General features: G+C 46.1%; 1 protein-coding gene and 3 pseudogenes across 7 annotated transcripts in view; 2 read left to right on the forward strand and 2 right to left on the reverse strand.

The window, feature by feature from the left end:
* The window catches only part of Fhod3 (formin homology 2 domain containing 3), a 440,137-nt gene that overhangs the window by 216,945 nt on the left and 199,373 nt on the right, over positions 1-23,819 (forward strand).
* Positions 7,932-10,194, forward strand: Hsc70-ps2 (heat shock cognate protein 70, pseudogene 2; annotated as a pseudogene).
* The window catches only part of LOC134482921 (glyceraldehyde-3-phosphate dehydrogenase-like), a 63,634-nt pseudogene continuing 48,502 nt past the window's right edge, over positions 8,688-23,819 (reverse strand). The window contains exon 2 of the transcript XR_015642826.1: positions 8,688-10,139. The product of XR_015642826.1 is annotated as a glyceraldehyde-3-phosphate dehydrogenase-like, transcript variant X2 (transcript). The remainder of the gene's footprint in view (positions 10,140-23,819) is intronic.
* Positions 13,348-13,768, reverse strand: LOC147999695 (large ribosomal subunit protein mL42-like; annotated as a pseudogene).

Genomic DNA, 23,819 nt, shown 5'->3' on the forward strand with positions numbered 1-23,819 from the left:
GACCTGAGAGAGTGCTGGGGTTGTGAATGCCCTAGAGCCATGATGAGGTTATATTAGCAGGCTAGGGGGAACGGATTTTGCAGATGAGTTAGGCTTCTCAACTTGTTGATTCTCAAAGGGAAGATGATACTGGGCAGGATGGACCTAAACAGAGGAAAACACTTAGTAAAATCTAGAGGTCCCTCTTACAAGGCACCACGAGCTCCACAGCTGCAAGGAAATGAAATCTGCCAACAACCACACGAGTCTGGAAGAGGACCCCGAGCCTCAGCTGAGACCACAGTCCCATAGGCTTGATTCCAGCCCAGGGAGACCCTGAGAAGAAGGCTTGGTCAGGCTGGGGGCCCATAGGAACTGTGAGGTGTGACACATACATGTTGTTTTAAGCTGCTGAATTCGTGGCCATTTGTTACTCAGAATTAGGAAGCGGGCATAACTCCATGCAAAGACTCACAATCCTGAGCTATCTATGGCTCCTACAATTGGCACAAAATACTACACAGCCTCAAAGAAACGGCAGTCTTGGGGAAAGAAAGGGAGGCGGTGGTTCCACAAGGACAGCAACTTGGGTTTACATGCTGGGTTTTGGGGGGCAACTGTAGAACAACTACAGAAGCTAAAGTCCACGCCCCTGCTGACATGTTTCTCTCATGCCTTGACAGTCCTCTGCCACAAGAGGCAGAGGCTCATTGGAGTTACTCTTTTTTTTTTTTTCCTTTTCTTTTTTTCGGAGCTGGGGACCGAACCTAGGGCCTTGCGCTTGCTAGGCAAGCGCTCTACCACTGAGCCAAATCCCTAACCCCTGAGTTACTGACTCTTGCTCACATCTCTCTCTATTGAAACAAAGGACTGTCATTTACCGTAATGACCTCCATCCATTTTCCTGCAAATGGCAGCATTTCGTTCTTCTGTACCGGTGAGTAAAATTCTGCGAGTCTGTGGATCACATTTTCTCCATTTGTTCTTCCGTTGGCGGACATCTAGATTGGTTCCATAACCTAGCTACTGCTCTCGTATGTGGAGCCTAGATTTAAGTGCTTGGATGTGCGTGTGCGCGCCCATGTGTGTATGTGTACATGTCTTAGGGCACTCTTGTGAACACAGACAGGGCTCTCTTCCAGACATGATCTTACTTTGTTTCTGTGTGTCTCCATTCAACTCTTTCCCTTACTCAGTATAAACCCAATGTATGCAGCCTGAGTGGAGACAGGAGGCCTCTGGCTGAGGCCCCTTACCACAAGGAACTTGGCAGAGGTTTAGGACAGCCTTCTAGTAAGAATGAATAGAAAAAAACCCCACTGTATTAAGTTAGGGTTTGGATGAAAATCCTGACTGCCTCCTTCCCCACTTAATTTCTCCAATATCAGCATTATTATGCTTCCAAAGGTAGTCAATAAATTTTTAATAGTTCAATCCTGTATCATCCATTTCAAAGACTGGGAGCTAGCTTTTTGGCTATTCTTTGCATGGTCTTTTGAGATGTTTCTTTTTCAGAATTAATTTTTTATTTCCTTTGAAATGGGGTCAGCTTAGTGTATCACATTTCTTGGGAATTTCATAAAATGTGAAGTGTGCTCAAGCCAAATACTCTTTGTTGTATTTCTAGTGATATTTGGGCTAGAAAGAAGAGGAAATGGCGACTTTCATGTTCCATGATGATGGGAAAGGTGACTTGCATCAGTTGATGTGCTGATGTAAAAGGTGCTTGGGGCCAAAAGTGATTAGACCTTTTGGTCCATTGTAGCTGAGCTGTTACCCTTGCCTCACTGTGAAGACACTCTGCCCCTCCCTACTCTGCTAGGAAAGCAGATGTGTGGGGTTGGAATCTGGATCTCCACAGACAGCTGGCTGGCTGCTCGTCCAGTACCTGGTAGTAAGCTGTGGGAATGTCACGCAGCCTACAGGCCCTCTGGTCACTCTCTGTGGAGATGTGGCTGGAGTGAGCGTTGTCTTGTGAGCAAGGCCACCCCAGTTACATCAGTAGACAAAAGGAGTCCTAGCTTTTTAAACTGTGACCAGGACCCCACGTGGGGTAGCATAATTGCATGTAAAAGTTATGAAAAAAAATGTTAACAGTTAAAAGTTTCTGAACTTGTGATAACCAAAGTTTAACTCAACATTAAATATGTAGTTAATCTGAGGTATTTCAGACGACATGTGCCTGTGTTACATCACATGACGTGACTTCGCTGTAGCCCTGGTTCTGAGCACACAGGTGCCACTGCGTCATGAATACTGACACACATCAGCTCAGTTTGGGACTTTTGTTTGTTATGAATTACAGTTTTTTTGCTATTCACAGAAAGTTTTCTGCTCTTGGGCTAATGAGATGGTTCCGTGGATGAAAGTGCTATTGTGCCAGCCCGAGTTTAGTTCCTGGATCCCACAGCGGAAAGAGAGAGTCAACGCCCAACATTGTCCTCAGACTTACATACACAGGCCCTGGCGAGAGCACAAATGTATGCATGCTTTGTGCCCATGTTCACTCACTCTCTTACACACTTCTTACACACACACACACACACACACACACACACACACGCAACATAATTGTCAAAGAAACATCTACTTTTCTAGAAACATAATGGTTTAATTACAGAAAGCAAAGGCCTTAAGTATTTTCTGCTATTATTCCTTAGTACATGAGTATCAAATTAGTTATCTTTGGATTGTATTATTAGAGCATTTGATTTTAATAATTGCTCTTTTAGATGCTTTCTTGAGTTTCATAAAATTAAAAGCATTAAGTGAACATTGTCTTAGATTCAGGACACAGTCTCCAACTTGATGACATGGCCTTAAACACACTTCTGCTATTTTGTACTATGTATTTACGAGAAGCAGAGTTTCAGCACTGACGGCTAGAAAATCGAACCATTGATCCATTCTAAAAAATGGGGCTCTATCTGCTGAGGCTTTTCTGAAATATTCAGCCCCAGTTTAATCCTTTTATGTAAAGATAAACACACACACACATGCATCTCGTTGGTATTCAGATCTGCTTTAGCCATCAATAAATGTCAAAGTAACATGTAGACCAAAGAATAGTTTTAATTATTTTTGACATTTATTATTGTGGAAACTAGGTTTGTGTGCCTGTTTTACATACATGTTCACCTGATGATGTGACAAGGGGGTCTGATTGAATGGAGGCTTACAGTTCTAGGGAATACAGCCCAGCAAAGGCATGGTGGTAGGAGCAAGAGGCAGCTGGCCACATTTCATCTACCATCAAAAAGGAGAAAGTGCTGGCTACTGGTGTTCAGTCTTCTCTCTCTCTCTCTCTCTCTCTCTCTCTCTCTCTCTCTCTCTCTTTCTTTCTTTCTTTCAACTTTAAACTGATCTCCCTGTCCCTTTGCACCTGTCCTCTTCCCTTGCAACCTTTCCTCCAAAAGAAAAAATAATCTTGTGGGAGCTATAGTGTGTCACAGTGTATCCCACAGTATACCCTTTGTCCACACTTCTTGTTAATGTTCACTGCGATGAGTCATTGGTCTGGTTTGAGACCCCTGGTTTCTGCTACACCATCAATATTGGATCCTCACTATGATCCTCTGAGATATCCTGTAGTTGCCCTGTGTCATGGAGATCCTGCAGCGCTGGCCCCTTCATGTGCTCCCACAGTTCATCGATGGGACAGATGTTGGAATGGGCCAACTCACAGCCCTGGATCTTGGCCTAAGCTGGTCAGACCACTGCCTCTCCCATACCCACACCACCAGAGCAGGCTCTCCAGGACTGACCTGGCTAACTTATTCAGTGCAGCACAGCAGCTGCCAAGAAGCAGGGTCAGCTCTCCTATTCTCGTGCCATTGGGGCTGGCTCACCTGAACTCTCACCAGCAGGGCCAGCTCTACTGTGCTGCCCAGTTGAGGTGCAGGGCCTACTCCCTAGAGTGCTGCAGCCAGTGAAGGGCAGGGCCAGTTCTCCTGCTCTTATGACCTTGGAGGGCAGCTCTCCTGATGGCTACAGGTGGTGAGAGGCAGGGGAGGAAGGGTATTTCTCCCTCACCCAAGCACCACACATCAAATAAGTTGTGGTACCAGCTCTCCAATGCTCACACCCTCAGGGCCACCTCACATTCCCCAATCCCCCACCCCCTGTCCTTGAAAGCGAAGCCTACTCTCCTGAGTGCTGTAGCCAAAGGGGCAGAACCAGCTCTTCCACTCTGATGACCCTGGGGCCAGCTCTCCCATTTTCCCAGGTGGTGAGGAGTTGGGGACTGGGGGACACTTCCCTCCCATCCATGCCACCACACAAGAGACAAGTGACAGGATCAGTTCCCCCATGATCACACCCTTGGGGCTGGCTCACCTAAGAACCAGGGCCACTAGGTGAGGGGCAGTGCCTGCCGGCTTTCCTGCTCTCATGCTTTTGGGATCAGCTCCCATGATTCCAGATGAGGGGTGAGGGCAGACAGCTCTGCACATAACCTCAGATATCAATTTGGCCCTAGGCAGCAGCCCAAACTAGGCATGTCCACCTGGCCCTTTGTGGTAACAGACACCTCTCCCCACCCCCACACACACACCACCAACCCCTCTCCACTGCATATCCACACACCCGGACATGCCCCACAGTGGTAGGACCTCACCATGGCCTTAGGTGTCCTTATCACCTACTCATATCAGGCTGTTTCTAACCACCCTCGAGTCTCCAGTTCTGCCTCTCTTCATTGTGCCCACATCGTTTGCTTCTCTTTCTCCTCCTTCTCTCCACCACTTACTTGCTCATCTGATTGGTTCCAGGGGCCTCTGGGTATCTGGGGTCACCTCGGGAGTGTTCTCAGGAGTGCTATTCCCCAATCATGTTATGCGGCACCAGGTCTTCTTGGGCATGGTCTGCCCATCTGGGGCTGCATGGCATAGGGCAAGGGTTGTCTCAGGCTTGCTCTGCTACCCCCGCCCCCAGGCCCTGTGGTGCTAAACTCTATCTTTTTTATTTGATCTAGAATCCCAACCCTTAAAACTATGCTGTCCCCACATTTAGGTTGGGTCTTCCCACTTCGTGTAACTCTGGCTGACACACCTGATGCTATCTCTTCAAAGAGTCTAGATCCTGTCAAGTTGAAAATCAAGATTAATCACAAAATCTTTTGGGATCCTCAGTAGAAATATTTACAAAGCACTAGTCTGAGTCATCTGGACTAAGTTAGATTTCTGACAAATCATGTATTCTTGTAAAAAGGGATTGAGTCGAAAGGTTACCCCAGGGCCCGTGACTGTCCTGTGTGCAGCAGGATATGAGAATGTATCCTTGCGATCGCTCATGCAACTCAATGGGTTTCTTGACTAAAACAGCTGGGTCTTCTCTGCTTGCTTGGTTTTTGCAGCTTTGTGATCCAGAGTCAGCCTTGCATTGGCTGCTATTTCTCACTTGGTGGTTGACAAGAGTGATGGCCACAGAAGAGCTTCCTGAGCCAATGTTCTGTCTCCTGCTGGTCACTATGCTGTCCCCTCACTGGGTCAAATACTAGAGTGCACTTGCTAAGAGTTCCCACCATGAGCACCAATTGTCTATAACATGCAGCCCTTCGTGCGACATGTGTGTGGGTGGATAGATGGTGGTGGAAGTGAGAAGATATTTATACCACCATTGTGGCAGGACCTTCTCCTGGCTCTGTGTTTGTTGGGTATGAAGCTATTTGGACTTTCTAAAGTCTTACACACACTCAGTCTTCTGCTCTGTGTACTGACTCTTCCACTGCCTGTAGCATATCTCTCTGTTTGTGCTTTGTATTTGTCATGTCTATCTAAAAGGAACAGAATGGGGAGGGGCAGGTAGAGAGAGAGGCTATGGATCTGGAAAATTTATTAGAATGGCTTATGGGTTGTAGCCCTGATAGACCGACAAAGAATTCCTCTCAACAGAAAGGCCAAAGATTTGGAAGTTAAGTTCATGAGACTGGATTTTTCAACAGTCTTCCAGCATCTGATACAATGCTGGAGTCCTGAGGAATGCTGGTCTTCAGTCTAAACTAGAGTCCTGAAGAAATAGGTTCTAATATTAGTGAAGAAATACCTAAGGGACAGGACTGATAAATTTGACAGAGTGAGGGCAAGCAGCCCCAAAGCAGAAGCTTCCTTTTCTCATGTCCTTTTATGTGGCCTGCCACCAGGTGTGGCCCTGATTTAGGCAATATCTTCTGACTTCAAGCGATCCAGATTTAGGGTGAGTCTTCTCTCCGAGATAGATCCAATTAAGAAAATCCTTCATAGGTGTGGGCTTTAGTCAAGTTGACAGCTAAGATTAGCCATTACAATACCCATAACTATTTGTCTCTGAGATAAGTTGAAGGTTGAAATCATCCGTGAGGACTACACCCTTCTCTAATTTGCACCCAGACCCTCCATGTCCAATTCTGAGAACTTCATATAGTTCCTGGCTCATGGTAGACTCTACAGTGAAGGGATCTCCTATCAACTGTAGTGTATGAATGTCTGTAAGAGAACAGACCCTTCGTACAATGTTAAGACAGAGAAGTCTTAACGACTCCCATGATAGAGCATGTCACAGGCAGCAACACGTTTACATGCATGTGAAGAGGCCCATGGCATCTTGGTGTTCTTGGCTTGTCCCTTCCAGGCTGCCAAACAGGAAACTGAAACTAATTGGGTGATTTGAGGTGGACTGCTGGCAACAGTGCTCTGTGTTTCTGATCACAAGGCCCCAAGATTCTTGGGACTAGAGTTGGTCTGCTTGTCACTCACTTTCTTCTTTCCTGCACAAAGGGCAAATGCTGAGAGACCCAAAGAACGAGCGAGCGAGCGAGCGAGCGAGTGCAGAATGTGCTCGCCCCTCCTGCTGCGAGTTACACATCCCTCACCTGGTGGGGCTGCCTGGTATCCTGCCTCACTTCTCCCCTTTCAGCCTCAGATAGCGTTGGAAGATCTCCCGAGTGGTCCGCTGGCCAATGAGTGATCTCATTTTCTCAGAGGTTATCCAAAGCCAGCGCCATATGCCCCATTAAATTCTATGAGCTTTCTGTCAATTAAACTTCTTATTTTGACTCTTTTATCAGATTACCCCTGGATGCTTTTCAGTGCTGAAAAGGCTGACATCACTGTCCAGCTTCTGTTCATTTCAGACAGCTGGCAGGAGCCCGTTATTGCACACATCCCTACAGCCTGCTCTCTGTCAGTGTGCTGTGCAGAGTTCTGGCTCATCTCACTTCTTTGCACAAACACCCTGATGATGGGATTGTCCTAGCTACACAGAATGGGATACATGGTGCCTGATAGCTCTGTGTCCCAGGGAGGACCTCAAACATATCTCACTAACTTTTGCTATAAAGATGGTGTCTAGAGAGCAAGCGGTCTCTTCCTGCTTTGATTCAGAGAAAGGACTGGAAGAGCTTGAAGGGGCTAGAGACACCATATGAACAACAATGCCAACCAACCAGAGCTTCCAGGGACTAAGCCACTACCCAAAGACTATACATGGACTGACCCTGGACTCTGACCTCATAGGTAGCAATGAATATCCTAGTAAGAGCACCAGTGGAAGGGGAAGCCCTGGGTCCTGCTAAGACTGAACCCCCAGTGAACTAGACTGTTGGGAAGAGGGCGGCAAGGGGGGAGGATGGGGAGGGGAACACTCATATTGAAGGGGAGGGGGAGGGGTTGGGGGATGTTGGCCCGGAAGCCGGGAAGGGGAATAACAATCGAAATGTAAATAAATTCTCAAGTTAATAAAGATGGAGGGAAAAAAAACTTAAAAAAAATTTGCTAGAAAGGCATTGCTGACTCTGCATGGTGCTTGTCTGCATTGAGCTAAGCAGCATGTCTAGTTGTGATGTCCTACAAGCTTTGGTGGCTGTTCTTAGATATATGGCAGCATTCAATACAGGTAGGTTTGAGCGGAATTTCCCTATCAGGTTGGTAGACTCTGACATTGAGTTCGTCTGATGCTCCTTGCTGAGCTGACTTCTCACACCATACAGCAGTGTGGGGTGAGGAGCCAGGCTTCTTTTGAGTGTTCTCACCATTAAGATTTGGGAGCGCTCATTGAATGCGGAGCCAGCTCTCGGGGGTCTCTGTGTGGTCTCGTCATCAGCACAGCTGGGCCTACACGCAAGCAACCATGTCTAAGGGACCTGCAGTTGGCATTGATCTTGGCACCACCTACTCCTGTGTGGGTGTCTTCCAGCATGGAAAGGTGGAAATAATTGCCAATGACCAGGGTAACTGCACCACGCCGAGCTATGTTGCTTTCACCGACACAGAACGATTAATTGGGGATACGGCCAAGAATCAGGTTGCAATGAACCCCACCAACACAGTTTTTGATGCCAAACGTCTGATCGGACGTAGGTTCGATGATGCTGTTGTTCAGTCTGACATGAAGCACTGGTCCTTCATGGTGGTGAATGACGCAGGCAGGCCCAAGGTCCAAGTCGAATACAAAGGGGAGACAAAAAGTTTCTATCCTGAGGAAGTGTCTTCAATGGTTCTGACAAAAATGAAGGAAATTGCAGAAGCTTACCTTGGAAAGACTGTTACCAATGCAGTGGTCACCGTGCCAGCTTACTTCAGTGACTCTCAGCGACAGGCAACAAAAGATGCTGGAACTATTGCTGGCCTCAACGTACTTCGAATTATCAATGAGCCACCTGCTGCTGCTATTGCCTATGGCTTAGATAAGAAGGTCGGGGCTGAAAGGAATGTGCTCATTTTTGACTTGGGAGGTGGCACTTTTGATGTGTCAATCCTCACTATCGAGGATGGAATTTTTGAAGTCAAATCAACAGCTGGAGACACCCACTTGGGCGGAGAAGACTTTGACAACCGAATGGTCAACCATTTCATTGCTGAGTTTAAGCGAAAGCACAAGAAGGACATCAGTGAGAACAAGAGAGCTGTCAGGCGTCTCCGCACTGCCTGTGAGCGGGCCAAGCGCACCCTCTCCTCCAGCACCCAGGCCAGTATTGAGATTGATTCTCTCTATGAGGGAATTGACTTCTACACCTCCATTACCCGTGCTCGATTTGAGGAGTTGAATGCTGACCTGTTCCGTGGCACACTGGACCCTGTAGAGAAGGCCCTTCGAGATGCCAAACTAGACAAGTCACAGATCCATGATATTGTCCTGGTGGGTGGTTCTACCAGAATCCCCAAGATCCAGAAACTTCTGCAAGACAATGGAAAAGAGCTGAATAAGAGCATTAACCCCGAGGAAGCTGTTGCCTATGGTGCAGCTGTCCAGGCAGCCATTCTATCTGGAGACAAGTCTGAGAATGTTCAGGATTTGCTGCTCTTGGATGTCACTCCTCTTTCCCTTGGGATTGAAACTGCTGGTGGAGTCATGACTGTCCTTATCAAGCGCAATACCACCATTCCCACCAAGCAGACCCAGACTTTCACCACCTACTCTGACAACCAGCCAGGTGTACTCATCCAGGTGTATGAAGGTGAAAGGGCCATGACCAAGGACAACAACCTGCTTGGGAAGTTTGAGCTCACAGGCATACCTCCAGCACCCCGTGGGGTTCCTCAGATTGAGGTTACTTTTGACATTGATGCCAATGGCATCCTCAATGTTTCTGCTGTAGATAAGAGCACAGGAAAGGAGAACAAGATCACCATCACCAATGACAAGGGCCGCTTGAGTAAGGAGGATATTGAGCGCATGGTCCAAGAAGCTGAGAAATACAAAGCTGAGGATGAGAAGCAGAGAGATAAGGTTTCCTCTAAGAACTCGCTGGAGTCTTATGCTTTCAACATGAAAGCAACTGTTGAGGATGAGAAACTTCAAGGCAAGATCAATGATGAAGACAAACAGAAGATTCTTGACAAGTGCAATGAAATCATCAGCTGGCTGGATAAGAACCAGACTGCGGAGAAGGAAGAATTTGAGCATCAGCAGAAAGAACTGGAGAAGGTCTGCAACCCTATCATCACCAAGCTGTACCAGAGTGCTGGTGGCATGCCTGGAGGAATGCCTGGTGGCTTCCCTGGTGGAGGAGCTCCTCCATCTGGTGGTGCTTCTTCAGGCCCCACCATTGAAGAGGTCGATTAAGTCAAAGTAGAGGGTATAGCATTGTTCCACAGGGACCCAAAACAAGTAACATGGAATAATAAAACTATTTAAATTGGCAAAAAAAACAAAAAAAAAAACAAAAAAAAAGATTTGGGAGCAATCTGCTTTAGGTGATTTATACCTGTGACAGAAAGGTCTGGTGGAAAATTCATGTTTTTCCTTAGTTTTTTTTTTTCATTGAAAAACTAAAGAGACAAGATGTTCAAGAATAGTTTTACCTCATACCATATCTGTGTTTTAAAATTACAAGGAGGTTGAGGTGACCTCAGGCTTGAAAGAGCCACATTGAGATCCATAGAATGTTGGTTAGCGGCATCTGGATCCGGATCTCAGACTGGGCTCCCCACTGGGCATTGCTCTGTGAGGGTCTCCTGGCTTCCAGGAACATCACTCGACCTTGAGAACTTCTACTTCTTCAACAAGGGGAGATTCAGTCATGTTGGGGTGGGAATACACAACAACAGGAGTATTGGGCTGTCTTTAAGGTAGAAGACTTCAATACTCTCATCTGTTAATAATGTTCCTGATGGGGCTAAAGAGATGGCTTAGTGGTTAAAAGCACAAACTGCTCTTCCAGGAGTCCTAGGTCAGTTCCCAGTATCCACCATCAGGTACTTAATACTGCCTGTAACTCAAGTTTCAGGGCATCTGACATGCTCTTCTGGCCATGTCACTCAGGTATCTCCTGGGCATCTGAACACACATGTATTGAACATATAGGCAAGCAAGCACACACAAATGCACATAAGTAAAAAATTTAAATTATGTCTCTCACCAAGTATGTTCAATAAATTCATTTTAACTATCTTAGACTTTGAAATAGTTTATTATTTATATCTACTTATAACATTTCCTGGTGTGATTTTTTTTCTTTACTGACAACTTGCTCTACTCTCTCTTTTGATTAAGAACTGTGTTGTGGGCATGGGCGGGGTAATGGGTTAGTTTTCTCTGTGTTATTCTGCCTCCTGGGATCCCTCTGGAAGAAGAATGGCCCCTCAGTCAAAGGTCTTGCATTTTCACCCATGACATTTCAGTCTTACATCTGCAGAATTCATTTGGATGGTTAAAGGAACAATGGAATTCTTTTGTGAAAGACTTTGTTACCAAAACCAAATGGCTTTCTGGGAAAGAGTTTAGTTTCATCCTGGGGTTCAAAGGTCTCTATAATGTGGTTCTCACCTTGCTGGATCGTCTCACTGGCCCCTCCTTAACTGACACCAGCTTGGTAGTCTGCCAACTGAGGCTTAGCAAGCCCATGTGTGACACCAAGATGTTGGTTCTATGAAGAATATCATGTCTCCTGCCCTAATGACAGCCTATGAGCTCTGTACATGTGCCCATGCGTTCAGGACAGGGCTCTGAATCAGCCCTTAACTCTGTTAGCTCTATCCTGCCTACTTGCTCAGATGAGTAGTCCTTCAAGAGGCTAGACTGTGGATGACATGTGCCTTCTGTGACAAGGACCCTATGAATGGCTTCTGAGGGGTCTTGCATGCTTAGGCTCCATGCTCACATGCTCCCAGTGTGGAAGGGACAGAGGAGGACTTTGGGGAATGAGAAGGTGAGGTGGTAAGAGTGAGAACGCTGTTCTTCAGAACCTAGTGTAAGCGCCATCCATGGCGTTGCTCCTTGTAGAGGGAATTCGAGGTGCTGATCTGCTGCTGGGGTTTCTGGGGTTCACTTGGGTCAGAAAGGTCATGTCACTCAGGCAAAACAGCTATTCCCTGGAGTATGAGGTGGACAAAGTTTCCAAGGCTTAAAGGAACTGCATGGTCTACTTATCTTAGGCAGGGATTCTGGTAACGATGCCAGCCTGCAAGGATGCCTCTGGGTTTCTTCACTGCAAGCACAGAAGGTGAGGGCTGAGTACTGAGAGGGCTCAGGGTGGAGAGGGCCCTGGTCCAGACTCAGGGTGGTGAGGTCACTCCAGGACTGAGGAGCAGCTGAGCAAAGGAAGGATGTGGGGCCCGAGCGGAAGGTGAGGGGAACAGTGATTGCCAGAAGTCTCTGTCTAGTCTCTGCATGATGAGGCCTGAGCGGACTGGTGTCAGCTGACATTGCTGACGGGGTGAGGAAACTCGGGGTGCTGTCATTTAAGTGGCCACATGGGCAGTCGAGGGAGCAGCTCTTGAGGCATGTGGTAGAGAAGGAACTGCTCGTGGGATGTTAAGGGGAATGGTTGGATTTTGGATTTCTGAGGGGGGATGGGGTTGAGACACTATTAACTTACCCCCGGGGTTTGGGCAGCATCAGCATTAACTAGAGACAGAGGCTAGTTAGCCGTGAGAGCCACTCTGGGTCAGAATTGGCCTAGGCTCTGGGTTTGGGTAGACCATTGCCTCTCCTGAATCTGTAGGAACGAAGGACATGGTTATGGCCACTTTGGCACAGGGTCAGTGAAGCCATTGCTGGAGTGAGGTGCAGTCAGAAACTGTGTGTGTGGAGCTCTAAGTAGAGTTGGGTACAAGGGTGCAATCTGGTGACCCTGACACACAGGGGCACAGACGGATGCCAGAGAGAAGCCAGGAGCAGTGGGAGGACATCTGAGGCACAGGCAGTGTCATCTGGATTCACGGGAAAGCGAGCAGCGCCTGAAGCACAAATTCCGGCCTTATCCCAAGTATCAGGGCAGCAGCTCAAAGACATGGCCTCAGTGGAAGTGGAGACTACTGGCCATTGAAGTGTGAGCTCAAGGCTGGGGAATAACCCAGTCAGTGCTTGCCCCACATCTGTGAAAACATGGATGTAATCTCCAGAATGCATGTTAGGAAAAAGGGAATCTGGGAGTGGTAGCTGCCTGTAGTATGGAGTTCAAAGGCAGAGATAGGCAGACCTTTGGGATAGCCTAGCCTAATCCGTGAATTCCAGGCCAGTAAGAGACCTTGTTTTCAAAAAGGTTGGAATAAGGCTAGACAGATGGCCCAGTGGTTAAGAGCACTTTGCAGAGGACGCTGATTTGTTTCTTGATACCTACATGATGGCTTATAACTTCCTGTAGCTCAATCTGCAGAGGGATTCAACATCTCTGGCTTCCAAGAGCACTGACACACACACACACACACACACACACACACACACACACACACACACATGCACACATGTGCTCACGAATGTGCTCACACATGTGTGTACATGTGTATGTATGTATGTGTGTACACAAAAATTTTTGACTATTTTTCATGTGGAAGGGTATTTTTATTATTTTCCTACATAACATCTTAATATACACACCATTTGCTTTTTCTCAGTTGGTAAATAAAAGACATAAAGCAAAATTTTCTTGATAATTCAGAGAATCAAGGGCAGTCATCTGTCTTTTAGAGGATCCGGTTCCTTATCACGTCTGTGTTAACTGTGCGGGTGCTAGTGATGTTTTGTGGTGAGGACCACCTTGCTGAGTTGTTCTATCATGGGTCCTGGCACAAGTTGTTTACTCTTTTCTTTTAACTTGGTGTCTAGCACGTATTCATGCATTTCTTCATCATTATGAAAAAGATCTGGTTGAAGGATGGGTTTGGTGTGTCTGTGTGGGATGCCCACAGAAGGTGGTAGCACACTAATGTGCTGTCATCCGATGGCAAAGTGAGCTTTGCTTTGCAGTTGTAGTCATCCAGAAAAGAAGAATATGTAGATTTGTGACTCACTCTAGATAAAACTCTATTTTGGAATGAAAAAAAATGCATCCAGAAGTTCTTTTTGATATCACCCATTTTACTGCTGCTGCCATAATCCGTGTGCCTACCATCTTGCTTCTAAAATAAATCTTTTATACATTAAAAATATAAAACATCTTCGATGCCGTGTGTGAACCACCTGAGGTTGTTGTCTGGCCTGTGTAGTGCACACATGTACACATGAAAATGCACATTTGAACTGTGCTGGTTTGTTTTAACTGTCAACTTGACACAACCTATAATCACCAGGAGAAGAATCTTAAATAGGAATTATCTAGATTTGGTGGTCTCTAGGCATTCATAGGAGGGTAAGAGTTGTTTTGATTTTTATCTCTTATAGAAAGACCTAGCCTCCTGTGGGCAGCACCATTCCCTAGCAAAGGGTCCTGAGTAAGTGACGAAATTAGTTGAGAGCAAACCAGGATCCATACATTTAGTTTCTCTCTGCTCTTGATTGTAGATGTGGTGCTTTAAATTCCTGCCTTGTCTTCCCTGGCCTGTAACCTGGAATTGTAAGCCAAATAAACCCGTTTACTCTCTAATATTGTTGGTTTTTTAACAAGATAGTTTTATCACAGCAACAGAAATGAAACTAGTATACACACATGTGTTCTCTCTCTCTCTCTCTCTCTCTCTCTCTCTCTCTCAGTGAAAACATTTAGAGACTAACAGCCTGAGTTTAGTACCAGGAGCTAAACATTCTCAATGAAATTTGCTCATAGGTAAACCAGGGACTAGGCAGCATCTCTTTCACAGGCTAGGGTGGGATTAAATGGTGGGAACATGTGTGCTGTGTGTGATCTTGTCATAGCACACAGTGAGACCTCTGAAAGTGCTTGCTTTGCATGCATGACAGGAAAGAAGGGACAGGTGAGGACTGAGGAGGCTCTGGCCAGGCGAAGGGTGCCAGGCTGCTTGCCTTAGGTGCTGGCTGAGTGGGTGCTCTTCGCAGGGCATATAACCAGAGGAGCTTCCCTCCACAAACACTTGTCTTCAAAGAGGACTTTAGCCATGGCTCTGTGAGTGACACAGAGCAGAAGGCACTCAATTAAACTAATCCCAGGGTTGGGACTTCTAAGTGAGGCCTGGAAGCTCAGCACTTGCTGTGTGACTGCCCTGGGGTTACTGATTCCCGAGTACTGAGTTGTTATAACTCAGGTCTAGTTAGGACATGAATGCATTTGAGTTGGAGACGATAACATTTTGCTTATTTGAAATTAATTGTTTCCCCGTCATCAAACTGACTGCAAAGCTTCCTCTGTGGAAACTGTTCTTAGCTTGCCGACCAAGGTGCTAAACCAGGTTTGGCGCCTGGGCTCTGCTTTGCCAATCCCCGGCTTATATGTAATTGGCTAGGAAAGTTCTCTGGTCTTTACCAGTAGTGGTCCTTGGCAAGTACTGTTTAATCTAAATCTAACCACCATTATGTAGGAATGTTGTAACAAGTTGACTTTAAAGCATGGGTCTTTGTATTTGTGTGATCCTGGAAGAAAGTCTTGATGGCCAGAAAGTCTCCTTGTCTTGGGCAAAATTAACAAAAATAGTCAAGACAGTTGTGGAGGATGACACTGATAGACCCTGCTATGTCTCTTCCTATTGTTTCTCTGCTTTGGGCTTCAGGTCTCTGCTCTGCCTCTGTCACAAGCTGCCCTGAGGTCAGAAAGTTCCTGGTGGCAGAATAGGAGCCTGAGCATTGTCCTCCATAGGACGACCCAAGAGGAAGGCTGAAGGAAGGGCCCATCTGCTCTTTTACTTCAGCTAGCAGTGTCTGAGGGGTGATCCAGAGGTTCTGCATGACAAGAACACCGGCATTTGGGACACACTTCCTAGGCTGGCATTCCTGGCCCTAGTACAAATGCCCAATAAATATTCCCTTTTCCCCTTAGTTCAACTGAAACACCATGATTTTTCAAGTGGAACTTTTTCTAGAAATAACAATAAAAGGGAAAGAAAAACAACGGTGGGAAAAAAAAGAGCAAACTCAGAGGTGTCCAGTGTAAAACTTGACAAAAATGTCCAAATCTGACTTAACCTGAGGCAGCTGTGGGCTCCCCCAGGCGGACTGCTCACTCTCTTGTGGCTTGTAACCTTGGCTTCTGTTCTTCTACCTGGCTACAGGGTGATTAGGGTTTTGGGTGCAGCATCTAGGATACAGCTTCCAGGGCCTCCTGTCCTTTACTTCAGAGGAGACCCCTCTACCCCTCCATTGCATCTTCACTCCTAGGTGAAAATGTCCTGTAAAAATGTCACTTCCCATGTTGTTGACAGAGTCTCCCCTAATTCACATTTGCTGTTGAGCAAGGACCCCAGTTCCCACGGCATCTTGACATCTACTCTTGTCACCGTTGCTCTGGGTCTCTCTGTTACCACACTTGGCCACCTCTTGATACTTTTCCATGCTGGTCTACATAAGCAAGGGCTGGAAGAAACCATAAAACTGGACTACTCAATGGACAGAAAGAAGCATTGGAGGAACGAACTTCCTGACTGCCTTTGAGAATAGAGGGCAGCAGTTTGGCGGGAAGCAAGCAGATTTTATATCATAATCAGTGGAATGTTGGTCTTGGAGCAGATATTAAATTAATCAGGGTCCACATGCCCTTTGCCTGAGGTAGCTGGGGGGAAATCAAGGGAGCAGTGTCTTTCCTGCTAAACAGAAAGCCTGCCTTATGAGACCTGCCATCCTGGTAAACACAAATGGAGTAAGAGGTTCCCAAGGAATGCTGGGATTCAGCTTCCTTTCACTCATCCTTTAAATCCTTTCAAATTATCCTTCTGTTTACAGTTAGAGTCCTTCTGTTTAGGACATTGTCACCAATGCTGCTATTTGGACCTCACAATCCCCAATAGTGATCTCGTCCCTGACTGTAAGTACATCATCACCCTGGATGACCCAGGAGTCAGTGAGACCACACAGGGAACCTGGACTTTGCCTGGATCTGGTAACAATGAGGATTTCTTTGTCCTCATTGATAAGATGGCAACAGAGGAGACCAGTGGGCCATTAGAACACGTACTATTGAGCAGCTGAGGTAGGATGACAGAGAGCAGTGTGCAAGGATGAAATCGACTGCTTGAAGCCATAACAATTGTAAACACGAATCAAACAACGCAACCACCAGGCATGTGGGACAGAAAGGCTAGAGCCAAAGAGAGAGTCAGAGAAGTTGGTAGTTATGTCTGGAAACTTCAATATACCACTCTTCACAACCCACAGATCAGCTGGAAAGAAAGTCACGCAAGTCACTGACATCTTGCCCAGGAGCTTTGGTAGAACACACCACCCAACAACAGCAGAATACGTATCATTTTATTCTGATTATGCTTCTTTATTATGGCTGTTCTTAGTGTATGAAACAACAAGCTTCATTACAGCATTCCCATCATGGATGTTTTCCTCCGTTCTTATTCCCTCCTCCTCTGGCCACTTTTTCTTCTCTCCTCTCCCCATATCTTTTCTCTTGCCACAAATAATCCTCCCTCTGTCTTCATGTCCCTGTCTCTCCATCTCTGTCTCTCACACGCACATGCATGCACACTTCTCAAACCTACGTTTCACATGTGAGAGACAGTGTGGTATTTGTTTCTCCAACCCTGGTTCATTTCACTCAGCACAGTGATTCCCACTTTCACCCGTTTTCCTGCAAATCTTTGTTCTCTTTTATGTGAGAGTAAAACTGCACCATAGGCCTATGCACACCAGTTTCTTTATCCATTCATGTGTTGAATGCACGGAGGTCAAACCTGTATTTTGATTGTGAGCAGTGTTGCAGTGAATACAGACACACAGATCTCTTTGGTGTATTCACAGTTAGATCCCTCAGGAAATATACTTAGGAGTGACGTGGCTGGATCAGGTAGTAGTTCTGTTGCCAGGTGTTTGTTTTATTTTCTGCTACTTTCACCTCACTACTGTCTGCATTAATTTACATTTGTGGCGGCATGTGTAAGAGTTCAAATCACAGCCAGGTAGTGGGGGCCGACATCTTTAATCCCAGCATTCAGGAGGCAGAGGCAGGTGAACCTCTGAGATGGAAGTCAACCTGGGCTCTAGATTTGAATCTCTAGATCAAGGTTTACAGAGTTCCAGGGCCACCCAGAGGAACCCTGTCTTGAAAAACAAACAAACAAAATCAAAACCAAAAAGCGTTCAGAATATATTTTCCCCCAAAGGCCCAGAAAAACATACAAGGACTTACTGAGTACTAGCCAGTACAGATCTTAATAAACTTAGAAGAACCAATCCCACACTAGGAGGCGCCGGTTAGCCCAGCACTTACAAAGGTAAGGCAGCAGGGTCATTAGTTTGAGGACAGCCTGGACTATATAGTGAGTTCCAACCTGGGCTACATAATGAGACATTGTCTTGAGAAGGCACACTATTCAGAGTATCTGATCTCTACCCACAGTGGATCAAACTAGAAACCAATAGCTGGGAGGTAACAGAAAAATCTCTCAAATCATTTGATACATAAGCAATAGCTTTCTACATGATTCATAGGCCACAGACATTCTCAAGATGAAGTTTAAAAACAGAGAGAAAGGAAGTATGAGAAGACTGTAACATGAAGGCTTGTGGCCTGCAATAAAGTGAGACCTGCTGAGGAAACGAGCAAAGGAAGATGGGAACAACTGAGCGAATCCAAAATTAACACAAGGAAAAACCAAGCTCAGACCAGAGGCCACTGACACCCAGAGCAATGGCAGAAAGAAAACCAGTGAAATGGGGATTTTGCAGTTCCAAAACATCAGTTAAAAGCTCTAGTAAGAATTACACAGAAATAAGAATAATTAACGCCAGGAAGGAAATAGGCGCTGTGCCTATAAAGCCTTCAGACATCAGATAAGCAACGCAGTCACACAGGCAATGAACTCATAGGATCTGAGGACTTGAGGGAAGCAGGGCTATGTCCCTTGGTAGATGAATGGTTAAGCTAACAGTGGCCCACGGTGGCCCACCCATCTATGAAAAAGGAAAGAGCTGTCGGCAGGCATAGTTTGGATGGCTCTCATGTGCTTCATGGGTGTAAGAGGCCAATTCCTAGAGGTCACATGCTGTGAGAGACCATTTATGTGGTGTCCTTGGGAACAGCATCATGAGGATGAAAGACGTGGGTTAGAGGGGGGGGTGGATGGGGGTGACATGAGGTAGGGTTTCGTGTGATGGGTAGGTTCTTCATATTTTAGTTTGTTTACTTATTTGCTGTTTTGTAGTTTTTACCAAAATATCTAACATTTTAATTGGGAAGATATACTTGAAGTTAAACAAGCTGTAGTGTGTGTGCAATCTTCAATACTAGCAGGGTAATAATGTTTACACAGAATATAACTGTATTTCACAAACAAAAACATCCTAGTCTACTATGCATGGAATTCTGGAATCATTTCATTTTGGCTGTTTTCTTCCCAATAATTTATTTTTTACTCACTTTACATCCCCATCACAGCCCCTCCCCCCACTTCCTTCCAGTCCCATCCGTATAAATACCTTCATTTTTTTTTGAGACAAGCATTTACTATGTACCCCTAACTAGTACTAGCCTTGTACTTACAAGTGCAGCCTCAAGCTCAGAGATCCACCTGTTTCCGCTTCCCAAGTGTGAGATTAAAGCTATGCACAACCACGTCTGACTAAAATAATATTTTGATTTTCATTATGAGCTCATGTATGTGCCTGAGTGTGGGTTTGTGCATAAGAGTGCAGGTGCCCATGGTGTCCAGAAGAGGGCATCCAATCTCATGGTGCTAGAGGTACAAGGGGTAGTGAGTCACTCAGTGTGGTGCTGGAAGCCCAGCCCTCGTTCTCTATAGGACAAGAGGTCTAACAGATGCTTGGTGCCGGTGGGTGTCAGAATGCATCAGATCCCCTAGCATTAGAGTTACAGATGGTTGTGGGTTCTGGAAATGGAGCCCTGGTCCCCTAGAACAGCAGCCAGGGCTCTTAACAGATGAGCCATCTCTCCCGACACCAACTACCACCACGCTTCCATAAAACATTCTAGTTACTCCGCACCCCTCTTCAGCACCCCATACTCAGTGTGAACTGCATTAAAAGTCTGTTGTGTGAAATGATGGCATATTGAGTGAGTGCAGAATTCACGGCACCGTTCTGTGCTTTAGAGTCAGAGCTCAGTGGAGTCCAGACTGTGGTGAGCGCCTGAGGAAAATGGGACAGGATGTGATAAGAAATCTGTGTCATGACTGTACTTAAGCAGTTCACAGAGACTGAAGGCACAATGATGTCCTATAGAAGTTCAGAGGTCAAACCCAGGGCTTGTGGGTAGAAAGTATCCAGATCAACACCAGTGATCCTGACTCCACTGAGGGAATTCTTGTCACTGTCCAGATCAGAAACAGGCCTGCCTTTCTTCTGGTTCGTGTGGGCCTGGAATGGTGAATGAAGATTCATGATACTTTTTTGGGTGCTGGGGGTAGCTGAGTGGCTGAAGTGGGGCCTCTAGGGGACCTTTCCATGGTGGACCTCAGACATGATGGTTAGGTCAACATGAATGAAATCTAGCAGCAGGTAGATCAGACCTAACAAATAACTTAAAATGAACTAGTTTTCTATTATATCACTTTCCTATCTATTTAATTTTAAGAAAATTAAACTGAACAAGATAACTTGTATTATAAAATATAAGTTCCAGGGGATTAAGTAAGCGATGGGGATTTGAGGGTAGTGGGTTTTAGTGAAGTCTCTCAGAATGGAAAGTGGCGTTGGATCACAGTGGGCGACTTTTGGGAGAGGCCAGGCTCTGATGTGGCCATAGGAGTGAAGCCTTGAACATCTGGAAGAGGCCCCGAGGATCCAGTGGGTTCCGGGCCACCCCTGGCTTCAGGTTGCCTGTGTTTAAATCATAACCCCTTTCATTATGTTGTTCCAGCAAATGTTCTTTCTGCAGATCAAAGCAGATTCCTTGATGACACATGTCAAGACTGTGGGCGTGGGGTGGCGTGGGCAGGAAGCATTTGGCAGGTTTGTAGGGCCATTCCCAGGATGTTCCCACATCGGCTCCCTTACCGGGATTCAGAACAGCCTAGTGCAGTTGCCTTCCCCACTCTTTGGAATGAGTTGAGAGCATAGGCTAACTTGTAGAATCAGTGCCTCATGGACAAAGGCTGGGTGCTTCTACAATGGGAGTCATCACAGCTGCAAGTCGGGGCTACTGGATGTGCAGCTTTCATGGAGAGTTTAAAGATGTACCTGGGGAGAAGGGGTTCGGGGGACTGAGACGCACATCAGAGCTCAGCCCTGTGGGACTTGCCGGTGGGGGGAAGGTGGCGTGTGTGTGTGTGTGTAAGTGTGTGAGTGTGTGTGAGTGTGTGTAAGTGTATGTGTGTGAGTGTGTGTGTACACTTGTGAGTGTGTGTAAGTGTGTGTGTGAGTGTGTGTGTCTGTGTGTGTGAAAGTGTGTGAGTGTGTGTGCGAGTGTGTATTGTGCATGCATGTGTGAGTGTGTGTGCATGAGTGTGTGTGTCTGTGTGTGAGTGTGTGTAAGTGTGTGAGTGTGTGTGTGTGCGAGTGTGTATGTGTGCGTGCATGTGTGAGTGTCTGTGTGAGTGTGTGTGAGTGTGTGTGTGTAAGTGTATGTGTGTGAGTGTGTGTGTACACTTGTGAGTGTGTGTAAGTGTGTGTGAGTGTGTGTGTGTGAGTGTATGTGTGCATGCATGTGAGTGTGTGTGCATGAGTGTGTGTGTGTGTCTGTGTGTGTCTCTGTGTGAGTGTGTGTGTGAGTGTGTGTGTAAGTGTGTGTGAGTGTATGTGTGCATGCATGTGAGTGTGTGTGCATGAGTGTGTGTGTGTCTGTGTGTGTCTGTGTGTGAGTGTGTGTGTGAGTGTGTGTCAGTGTATGTATGTGAGTGTGTGAGTGTGTGTGTACGTGTGTGTGTGTGTGTGAGTGTGTGTGTGAGTGTGTGTAAGTGTGAGTGTCAGTGTATGTGTGTGAGTGTGTGTGTCTGTGTCATTTGACTGTGCTGCTCTCCACCTGTTCATGTATCACTGTTCCTCGTCAGTGCTGTCAAGGGCTGAAGCAGGCACAGGGAAGAGTGCACAGAATCCAGGGAAGGAGAGCTCCTGAGCTGGAAAGCACATCTCAAGGAAGGGGCTGTAAGGAGGCAGCCACATAGCTGTCCATCTGACATCCCTGTTCCTGGCTTGCAGCACACCCAGCCCTTTATGCCCAGTAGGGCTCTACTTTCCTGCCCAGACTGAGTTCTCAGCAACAGGAAGTACGTCAGATCCCACTCGTGTTCTGTTCCTGTCAGGGGAGAGTCGTTGCTCTGTATTTTTGAGGGGACTTGAAAGTTTTGTCACAAAAATCAGTAACAAAACATAAATGTGCCTCTTTAGCCATTCCAAGTAGAGTGGGAAGTGAACGAAGTGTTCGGTCAGTTGTGGGCCGTTTCCGTAAGACACAGGGCTATGGGGATTGTTCCACTGTCGGTGCTCAGGTTCTATGGCTTCCTACAGCCTTCTAAAGCCTAACCTCTGTAAACGCTGGGATTAAATCCTACAGCCACTTTGCGGGGGCAGCATTGGAATTGAACTCTCGAACTGAACTGAACTAAGTTTCTAAGTTATCTGTGCTAGAATCCTGAGAGGTTAATGCCCTTTCCTGAAGTGCTTCGGGATCTTCTGATGGTGTTCCACTTTTGAGACGAGCCCTCTCTGCTCCTGTCTTATCCTGAGGGAGAGGTAGGAGGGCTGGGCCAGCATCTGAAGCCTCCGCACAAGCATTCACCCTTGCTAGTCCAGTCCCCACATCAAAGCTCATTCCCAGATGGGAGTTTGGATCCCATTGGGTAACACTGGAATTAAAAGGCCAGCATACCTTGGTAGGGCTATTTATAACGAGGGTGGCTTTAATGGGTTTCCCACAGGTCTTTGTAATGAGCGCTGCCCTTGTCTTTCACAGAGCTATGTCCTGTGGAAGTAGGCTGGGTCTGAATGGGAGCCAGATGGGGAGCAAGTGCACCAGGGTTTCCGTGGTTCAGTGCCATCCTCTGCCCAGTGCCAGGGGAGGTTAGAGATGCCTCTGTCTGTTTGACACACTCAGATTCTCACTATTTATATAAGGAATGGAGAAACTAGCTTTCCATCTAGTAATTTTCTAGAAAAATGATAACCTTGAAATGCTATTGGTTCCTAAAAATACAAAAAAGTGGGAAGCTGTTTCACCGAGTGTCTGTGCCAGGTTTTATGGTTTTAGTCTTTTACTTGCTGGACACACACACACACACACACACACACACACACAAACACACAAACACACATTCACATACACACACAGACACACACACACATTCACATACACACACACAGACACACACATTCACATACATACACTCACATACACACATTATACACACACATTCACATATATACACATTCACATACATACACACACTCACATACACACATTATACACACACATTCACATATATACACATTCACACTCATTCACACACACACATATACACACACATTCACATGCACACAATCACATATACACGTTTACACACATTCATACACATATACACATATTCACATACACACATACACGTAATTTACAAATACATGTAATACACAACTTAGAATATTTTAAATAGCATACGTTTGCACGTACATTCATATTATTTGTATCTATTTTATATGTATACATACACATGTATACTGCTTTCGGAATGCTTCCAAATGAACTTGCTGAAAAGGAGGCATATTGGCAAAAGCTGTGTTTTGTTCCTTTTCTACTTTCAAAAGCTAGACACTGAAACCTCTAAGAAAAAGAAATGTTTATTTAAACACAGAGCGTGTGCACACACATATGTGTGGGTTTACACATCCCCACGTGCATGTGTAGAGATCCAGGAATCGACACTGGCTGTCCTCTGTCATTCTCCACTTCTGTTCTTGAGACCTGGGTTTAGTAAACCAAAGCTTTCTGATTTGACTGCTCTCACTGGCCTGTGATTCCCTAGGATCTGCCCATGTCCTCTTCCTCAGGAATGGCTTGCAGACACATGCTCCCATGGCCAGCTTTCACACAGATGCTGGAGATCTGAAATCAACCCACTGAGCCATCTCTCCAGCTCCTAGAGCGC

Source organism: Rattus norvegicus, chromosome 18, assembly GCF_021556685.1.
Source record: "Rattus norvegicus strain SHRSP/BbbUtx chromosome 18, alternate assembly SHRSP_T2T, whole genome shotgun sequence".
NCBI classification, from domain to species: Eukaryota; Metazoa; Chordata; class Mammalia; order Rodentia; family Muridae; genus Rattus; species Rattus norvegicus.